Source organism: Pseudorca crassidens, chromosome X, assembly GCF_039906515.1.
Source record: "Pseudorca crassidens isolate mPseCra1 chromosome X, mPseCra1.hap1, whole genome shotgun sequence".
NCBI lineage: Eukaryota > Metazoa > Chordata > Mammalia > Artiodactyla > Delphinidae > Pseudorca > Pseudorca crassidens.
In genome coordinates this window covers 67,000,275-67,010,211 of record NC_090317.1, presented here as the reverse complement: position 1 = coordinate 67,010,211, position 9,937 = coordinate 67,000,275, and the positions used below count along the sequence as shown (strand labels likewise).

The 9,937-nt window shown below is 39.0% G+C and overlaps 1 pseudogene; it reads right to left on the bottom strand.

Annotated features, from left to right (window-relative positions):
• Positions 1-527: 527 nt before the first annotated feature.
• On the bottom strand, positions 528-9,651 carry LOC137216642 (ubiquitin-conjugating enzyme E2 variant 1 pseudogene; annotated as a pseudogene).
• Positions 9,652-9,937: the final 286 nt, after the last annotated feature.

The following is a 9,937-nucleotide window of genomic DNA, read 5'->3' as shown; positions in this document are numbered from 1 at the left end:
CAGTACTTTGAGGTCTACAAAGCGTATCTATAAAAAAATCACCATTGTGGAAAATAGAGACTGAGTGGGGGACTACCCTGGCGGTCCAGTGGTTAAGACTTTGCCTTCCAATGCAGGGGGTGAGGGTTCAATCCCTGGTCAGGGAGCTAAGAGCCCACATGCCTCACAGCCAAAAAACCAGAACATAAAACAGAAACAGTATTGTTACAAATTCAATAAAGACTTTAAAAATAGTCCATATAAAAAAAAATCTTAAAAAAAGACTGAGGCGGGGCTTCCCTGGTGGCACAGTGGTTGGGAGTCCGTCCGCCTGCCGATGCGGGGGACGCGGGTTCGTGCCCCGGTCCAGGAGGATCCCGCATGCCACGGAGCGGCTGGGCCTGTGGGCCATGGCCGCTGGGCCTGCACGTCTGGAGACTGTGCTCCGCTGCGGGGGAGGCCACAGCAGTGAGGGGTCCGCGTACCGCAAAAAAAAAAAAAGAAAAAAAAAAAGACTGAGGGGGAGAGGCTGTGGTTTTTCTTTTTGATTAGTTGCTATAACACTGTCCTTCAGGTGGCTGAGGAATTATCATATTTTCTTTAGACATCATTAAACTCTTAGACATCAATAAAGCTCTTGCAAGACAACTTTTATGCTATAGGAATTCTGCCATTTTGCTAGCACCAACATGGTTCTTCAGCTCACAACTCCATTACAACTATTAACTACATTCATACTATTTTTGTTATAAATCTTCCAAAGTGGTGTGATTCTGAGTATTTAGGTCCACATTCTGTTTTAAGGCTCTATATCCATTTTTCATAAAGAGTTACTATCCCTTTCTATCTTGTGTCATGTCTTCATCATTTTCTAGACTCCAGCTAACTGTGCAATCTCCTCCTCCTTTCTGGCTTTCTTCATGTTCTAACAGTCAGAAATTTCAGGAGACTTTTACTCCTCTGGAGTGAAATTGCCTGGGTTCAAGCCCTCTTTACCACTCACATTGCTGTGTGACTTCAGGTGAGAGACTTGAATCTTTCCTGGCCTCAGTTTTTCCATCTGAAAAAGAGGAGGAAAATATCAACTTCATAGGGTTTCTGTGAAGATTAAATTCTTTGCTAAACTTTAGCACAGGGAGGAAGAGAGGACACTAGAAGAGGCAGTGTTTACCAGGCCATTATATCCAGCTTTTAATCCTCACAACTTCTCAGTGCAGCAACTCCTAGTAATATCTTCTTTATAGAGATAAAAACCCTTGAAACTCTAAGCTAATGGGTGGAGGAGTGCATACTAAAACACAAACCTCTTATCTGTGATGCTCACAAATATCTGCTACTCGCAGAGATTCCTCAGTTCTTGGAGGGATTTCTTACAAGCAAAATTGACAAAGTGAATTCCTGTACATTGAGTCCTTTGGCCTGGACTCCCAAGTTTTTTTCTTGCTACTTCATAAGGATACTCATAAGTATAACAAGCTTTTGGTTTCCTTCAGATGCATAGCAGTGAAGAACACAATGACTAATAGTATAATTTGGGACCATTGCCATGATTCATGCTAAAGTATACGTAGTTTTACCCACCATTTGCATCAGTACAAATCCAACACATTTAAAATGGCAAATGACATCTTAGTATTATTATGAAAATAACGTTGACCCTATGGACTCCCTGAATATGCCTTAAGTACCCCCAGGGGTTCACAGAACACACTTTGAGAACCACTGACTAAGCAGCCACCTAAAGACATGCATGAATTTCAACTATATTCCACAAGATGGTGCTATAGTAATGCACATCAGTAATTGAATGTTGGGTCAAGACTGATTTTAAAAATTTGGTTGGTTTCAGAAACCAATGTAGCTAAAATGTATATATTAAGAAAGTTGCCTTAAGTGGGCTCTTGGAGTACCAGGTCTATCTTATTATCTGAGCCCTCACCTCCAGCACATAACCTTGTTCCCTGAATACTGCTTTGCACATAGTTACATTCCATATAAACCCTTTCCTCAGGGGCACATTAACACCTCCTGTTAATTTGGATGGTCATATGTTGCAATCATGGACTCTCGAAACCTTATCAAATTTAATGCTTTTTCGTTAAGAATATTTTACCTCCTTCCAAATAACCTTCCACCTTTGTTCTTACAAACCATACACCCTGGAATTACATGTAACTTTCCCGGAGGTGAGATCTTTAATTTCTGTGGTTCTAAAGCTGTATTTTCAGCGGGGGAGGAGCACAAATCCTTTTGTGACTTTGACAAAAGCTGTGGACCTTCCTCCCTGAAAAAAATGTACATATATGTACATGAAACTTTGCATACAATTTCAAAGAGCTTAGATATGCCCTGAAGCCACGACTCACGTTAAGAACTGCTTTAGTGGTAGAAACTCTTGCCAAGCCCCATCTAACTCTTTCAGTTTAGGTAAAAGAGAAGTTTGTATTACACAAAAGAGATCTGGAGTCTATATGTCCTCTTATTGTTTTGCTATTATTAAGAACTTTGTATGCTATAGTGTTTTCATCCTTTAAAAATCCCATGCTTCTAGTTGATAAAGAGAAAAATTTAATATGCCCACCAGGATTTTGATATGGCTTTTTGACAAGGGGTCATTACTCTCCATGTTAAGGATTATGTCCTATCTTTTTCATATACACCACTAGCCAAGAACATTTTGCCAGACTTTATTTTTGTATTCTATATTACAAAGCAATAGGATCCATTTTATTTTTTAAATGTAAAATTATAATATTTAATATGACGTTTGTTATCAAATTATCGGCAACCTACACTACCCTCAGGGCCTTTGACACTTTCTGAGAGGCTTACTGTCTGAAATTTCTCCTTTAAACATTTATTCATTCAATTCTTGAAGACTTTTCTTTGGAATTCCCTATTAAATGGTGAATTACCCAAGGAAAAGTACATGTTAAGCTGGTGGTTTAAGGTACATTCTGTGGATTCTTGGGTCTCATAAAAATGATCTAGACAGCCTAAAAAGGTTTTGCTTTTTTAAAAAAATTCTTTATTGGAGTATAATTGTTTTACAATGGTGTGTTAGTTTCTGCATTATAACAAAGTGAATCAGCTATACATATACATATATCCCCATATCGACTCCCTCTTGCATCTCCCGCCAACCCTCCCTATCCCATCCCTCTAGGTGGTCACAGGGCACCGAGCTGATCTCCCTGTGCTATGTGGCTGCTTCCCACTAGCTATTTTATTGTTTTTTTTTTTGTGGTACACGGGTCTCTCACCGTTGTGGCCTCTCCCAATGCGGAGCACAGGCTCCGAACGCGCAGGCCCAGCAGCCATGGCCCATGGGCCCAGCCGCTCCGTGGAACGCGGGATCCTCCCGGACCGGGGCATGAACCCGTGTCCCCTGCATCGGCAGGCGGACCCTCAACCACTGCGCCACCAAGGAAGCCCCCCACTAACTATTTTACATTTGTAGTATGTATTAGTCCATGACACTCTCTCACTTCGTCCCAGCTTCCCTTTCCCCCTCCCTGTGTCCTCAAGTCCATTCTCTACACCTGCCTCTTTATTCCAGTCTTGCCCCTAGGTTCTTCATAACCATTTTTTTTTAGATTCCATATATATGTGTTAGCATACGGTATTTGTTTTTCACTTTCTGACTTATCTCACTCTGTATGACAGACTCTAGGTCCATCCACCTCACTACAAATAACTCAATTTTGTTTCTTTTTATGGATGAGTAATATTCCATTGTATATATGTGTCACATCTTCTTTATCCATTCATCTGTTGATGGACACTTAGGTTGCTTCCATGTCCTAGCTATTGTAAATAGAGCTGTAATGACCATTTTGGTGCATGACACTTTTTGAATTATGGTTTTCTCAGGGTATATGCCCAGTAGTGGGATTGCTGGGTGGTATGGTAGTTCTATTTCTAATTTTTTAAGGAACCTCCATACTGTTCGCCATAGTGGCTGTATCAATTTACATTCCCACTAACAGTGCAAGAGGGTTCCCTTTTCTCCACACCCTCTCCAGCATTTATTGTTTGTAGATTTTTTGATGATGGCCATTCTTATTGGTGTGAGGTGACACCTCATTGCAGTTTTAACTTGCATTTGTCTAAGGATTAGTGATGTGGAGCATCCGTTCATGTGTTTGTGAGCAATCTGTATATCTTCTTTGGAGAAATGTCTATATAGGTCTTCTGCCCATTTCTGGATTGGGTTGTTTGTTTTTTTGATATTGAGCTGCATGAGCTGCTTGTAAATTTTGGAGATTACTCATTTGTCTCTTGCTTCATTTGCAAATATTTTCTCCCATTCTGAGGGCTGTCTTTTTGTCTTGTTTATGGTTTCCTTTGCTGTGCAAAAGATTTTAATTTTCATTAGGTCCTATTTCTTTATTTTTGTTTTTATTTCCATTTTCTAGGATGTGGATCAAAAAGGATCTTGCTGTGATTTATGTCATAGAGAGTTCTGCCTATGTTTTCCTCTAAGAGTTTTATACTGTCTGGCCTTACATTTAGGTCTTTAATCCATTTTGAGGTTTTTTTTGTGTATGGTGTTGGGGAGTGTTCTACTTTCATTCTTTTACATGTAGCTATCCAGTTTTCCCAGCACCACTTATTGAAGAGGCTGTCTTTTCTCCATTGTATATTCTTGTCTCCTTTATCAAAGATAAGATGACCATATATGTGTGGGTTTATCTCTTGGTTTTCTGTTCTGTTCCATTGATCTATAGTTCTGTTTTTGTGCCAGTATCATACTGTCTTGATTACTGTAGCTTTGGAGTATAGTCTGAAGTCAGGGAGCCTGATTCCTCCAGCTCTGTTTTTCTTTCTCAAGATTGTTTTGGTTATTAGGAGTCTTTTGTTTTTCCATGAAAATTGTGATATTTTTTGCCCTAGCTCTGTGAAAAATTCCATTGGTAGTTTGATAGGGATTGCATTGAATCTCTAGATTTCTTTGAGAAGTATAGTCATTTTCTCAATGTTGATTCTTCCAATCCAAGAACATGGTATAGCTCTCCATCACTTTGTATCATCCTAAAATTCCTTCATCACTGTCTTATTGTTTTCTGCATACAGGTCTTTGGTCTCCTTAGGTAGATTTATTCCTAGGTATTTTATTCTTTTTGTTGAAATGGTAAATGGGAGTGTTTCATTAATTTCTCTTTCAGATATTTCATCTTTAGTGTATAAGAATGCAAGACATTTCTGTGCATTCATTTTGTATCCTGCTACTTTACCAAATTCACTGAATAGCTCTAGTAGTTTTCTGGTAGAATCTTTAGGATGTATAGCATCATGGCATCTGCAAACAGTGACAGTTTTACTTCTTGTTTTCATATTTGGATTGTTTTTATTTCTTTTTCTTCTCTGATTTCTGTGGCTGAACCTTCCACAATTATGTTGATTAATAGTGGTGAGAGTGGGCAACCTTGTCTTGTTTCTGGTCTTAGTGGATATGGTTTCAGTTTTTCACCATTCAGAACAATGTTGGCTGTGGGTTTGTCATATATGGCCTTTATTATGTTGACGAAAATTCCCTCTATGCCTACTTTTCTGGAGGGCTTTTTGAATAAATGGGTGTTGAATATTGTCAAAAGCTTTTTCTGCATCTATTGAGAAGATCATATGCTTTTCTCCTTCAATTTTTTAATATGGTTTTATCACATTGATTTGTGTATAGTGAAGATTCCTTGCATTCATGGGATAAACCCCATGTGATCATGGTGTGTGATCATTTTAATGTGCTGTTGGATTCGGTTTGCTAGTATTTTGTTGAGGATTTTAACATCTATGTTCATCAGTGATATTGGCCTGTAGTTTTCTTTCTTTGTGACATCTTTGTCTGGTTTTGGTATCAGGGTGATGGTGGCCTCTTAGAATGAGTTTGGGAGTGTTCCTCCCTCTGATACATGTTGGAAGAGTTTGAGAAAGATAGGTGTTAGCTCTTCTCTAAATGTTTGATAGAATTCGCCTGTGAAGCCATCTGGTCTTGGGCTTTTGTTTCTTGGAAGATTTTAATCACAGTTTCAATTTCAGTGCTTGTGATTCGTCTGTTCATATTTTCCATTTCTTCCTGGTTTAGTCTCTGAAGGTTTTGCTTTTCTAATAATTTGCCCATTTCTTCCATGTTGTCCATTTTATTGGCCTGTATGTGCTTGTAGTAATCTCTCATGATCCTTAGTATTTCTGCAGTGTCAGTTGTTACTTCCTTTTCATTTCTAATTCTATTGATTTGAGTCTTCTCCCTTTTGTTTTTTTTTTTTTTTTTGATGAGTCTGGCTAATGGTTTATCAATTTTGTTTATCTTCTCAAAGAGCCAGCTTTTAGTTTTATTGATCTTTGCTATCCTTTCCTTCATTTCTTTTTCATTTAGTTATGATCTGATCTTTATGGTTTCTTTCCTTCTGCTAACTTTGGGGTTTTTTTGTTCTTTCTCTAACTGTTTTTGGTGTAAGGGTAGGTTGTTTATTTGAGATGTTTCTTGTTTCTTGAGGTAGGATTGTATTGTTATAAACTTCCCCTTAGAACTGTTTTTGCTGCATCCCATATGTTTTGGCTGATTGCGTTTTCATTGTCATTTGGTCCTAGGTATTTTTTGATTTCCTCTTTGATATTTTCAGTGATTTCTTGGTTATTTAGTAGCATATTGTTTAGGTTCCATGTGTTTGTATTTTTTTACAGATTTTTCTTGCAATTGATATCTAGTCTCACAGTGCTATGGTTGGAAAAGGTACTTGATATGATTTCAATTTTCTTATATTGATGAGGCTTTATTTGTGGACCAAGATATTATCTCTCCTGGAGAATGTTCCATGAGCACTTGAGAAAAATATGTATTCTGTTGTTTTTGGATGGAATGTCCTATAAATATCAATTAAGTCCATCTTATTTAATGTATCATTTAAAGCTTGTGTTTCCTTATTTATTTTCATTTTGGATGATCTTTCCATTTGTGAAAATGGGATGTTGAAGTCCCCTACTATGATTGTGTTACTGTTGATTTCCCCTTTTATCACTGTTAGAATTTTTCTTATGTATTGAGGTGCTTCTGTGTTGTGTGCATAAATATTTACAATCGTTATATCTTCTTCTTGGTTTGATCCCTTGATCATTATGTAGTGTCCTTCTTTGTCTCTTGTAATAGTCTTTATTTTAAAGTTTAGTTTATCTGATATGAGTATTGCTACTCCAGCCCTCTTTTGATTTCTTTGGCATTGAATATCTTTTTCCATCCCTTCACTCTCTGTCTGTGTGTGTCCCTAGGTTTGAAGTGAGTCTCATCTAGACAGCATATATATGCATCTTGTTTTTGTGTCCATTCAGCCAGTCTATGTCATTTGGTGGGAGCATTTAATCGATTTACATTTAAGGTAATTATCAATATACATGTTCCTATTCCCATTTTCTTAATTGTTTTGAGCTCGTTATTATAGGTATTTTCCTTCTCTTGTGTTTCTTGCCTAGAGAAGTTCCTTTAGCATTTGTTGTAAAGCTGGTTTTGTGGTGCTGAATTCTCTTAGCTTTTGGTTGTCTGTAAAGGTTTTAATTTCTCCATTGAACGTGAATGAGATCTTTGCTGGGTAGAGTAATCTTGGTTGTAGGTTTTTCCCTTTCATCACTTTAAATATGTCCTGCCACTCCCTTCTGGCTTGCAGAGGTTTTGCTGGAAGGTCAGCTGTTACCGTTATGGGGATTCCCTGTGTGTTATTTGTTGTATTTCCCTTGCTGCTTTTAATATTTTTTCTTTGTATTTAATTTTTGATAGTTTGATTAATATGTGTCTTGGCGTGTTTCTCCTTGGAATTTTCCTGTATAGACTCTCTGCACTTCCTGTGCTTGATTGACTATTTCCTTTTCTATATTAGGGAAGTTTTCAACTATAATCTCTTCAAACATTTTCTCAGTCCTTTTCTTTTTCTCTTCTTCTTCTGGGTCCCCTATAATTCGAATGTTGGTGCGTTTAATGTTGTCCCAGAGGTCTCTGAGACTGTCCTCAATTCTTTTCATTCTTTTCTCTTTATTCTGCACTGTGGTAGTTGTTTCCACTATTTTATCTTCCAGATCACTTATTCGTTCTTCTGCCTCAGTTATTCTGCTATTGATTCTTTCTAGAGAATTTTTAATTCATTTACTGTGTTTTTCATCATAGATTGTTTCCTCTTTAGTTCTTCTAGGTCCTTGTTAAATGTTCCTTGTGTTTTCTCCATTCTATTTCCAAGATTTTGTATCAACTTAACTATCATTACTCTGAATTATTTTTTAGGTAGACTGCCTGTTTCCTTCTCATTTGTTTGGTCTGGTGGGTTTTTACCTCGTTCCTTCATCTGGTGAGTAATTCTCTGTCTTCTCATTTTGCTTAGCTTACTGTGTTTGGGGTTTCCTTTTCACAGGCTGCATATTCGTTATTCCTGTTGTTTTTAGTATCTGCCGCCAGTAGGTAATGTTGGTTCAGTGGGTTTTGTAGGCTTCCTGGTTGAAGGGACTGGTGCCTGTGGTCTGGTGGATGAAGCTGGATCTTGTCTTTCTGTTGGGCAGGAATGCATCCAGTGGTGCGTTTTGGGGTGTCTGTGGCCTTATTATGATTTTAGGCAGCCTCTCTGCTAATGGGTGGTGTTTTGTTCCTGTCTTACTAGTTGTTTGGAATGGGCTGTACAGCACTGGAGCTTGCTGGTCATTGAGTGGAGCTGGGTCTTAGCATTGAAATGGAGATTTCTGGGAGAGCTCTTGCCGATTGATATTACATGGGACCAGGAAGTCTCTTGTGGTCCAGTGTCTTGAACTCAGCTCTCCCACCTCAGAGGCTCAGTCCTCTCACCCGTCTGGGGCACCAAGACCCTGTCAACCACATGGCTGCAGCATCAGTTGGCATTATTGTTTCTTTCTTTCTCTCTCAACAACTGAGTATGATAACATAGAGCCTCTTTCTTCTGAATCAGCAGAAGCTGAAGGATAGCTGGTGGGAGCAGGAGGAGCCACAGACACAGTTGATGTTTGATTCCAATGAAGTCAAAACAGTGCAAACCCCCCTTCTCTTTTTTTTTGCGGTATGTGGGCCTCTCACCGCCGTGGCCTCTCCCGTTGCGGAGCACAGGCTCCGGACGTGCAGGCTCAGCGACCATGGCTCACGGGCCCAGCCACTCCGTGGCATGTGGGATCCTCCCAGACCGGGGCACGAACCCGTGTTCCCTGCATCGGCAGGCGGACTCCCAACCACTGCGCCACCAGGGAAGCCCGCAAACCCCCCTTCTCTTGCACCCTGCACCAACTTTCTCAGCACACAATCTGCCACGTCACCACCTAAAAAGGTTTTGTTTGCAGTTTTAAAAATTTGTAAGTTTTGAATGAACAAAAACCTCAAATACAGGTGTTATGTATCAAATTTAACATATTGGAGTACAGTAATGCCTTAACTTTTGATTAACTTTGTAATATGAATTAATTAAAGATTTGCATCTATAGATTAGATTTATATTAGTAAAATGCCACTCTTTTTGTATTCTTATTGGAAGGGCTCAGCATACAATTTGTTTGGTAATACGATTCTTCTGAGAATAATTGCCATAAGCTATTAGTTACACTACTCCTACATATTTCTCTCTACACCTAATTGTGCCCTTCATACTTTTCCATCCAGTCCACTATCCCATCCTTCCTCTCATCAAACCCCTTCATGCTTTCTTAAATATATGTTTTACCAGGCACTCATTTACTCCCTTATATCATGTCTGATAGAGGCTCCAAAAGCCCCCTTTTTACTCACTGCTTTCAGTAATCTGATTTCCCCCAGACCCCAGCCATTTTTGCCTTCTTCTCTCAACAGTGCTGCTTTCTGAGGCTGTTTCTATGTACCACCTTTCTGACAGCTGGGGACTAATTTTAACTAGGGAGCGAGTAGTCTTTCTGGAAGGGGATGAGGGCAGAGGCAGTTCTGACTACAACTTGGTAAACAGGGCTGAAT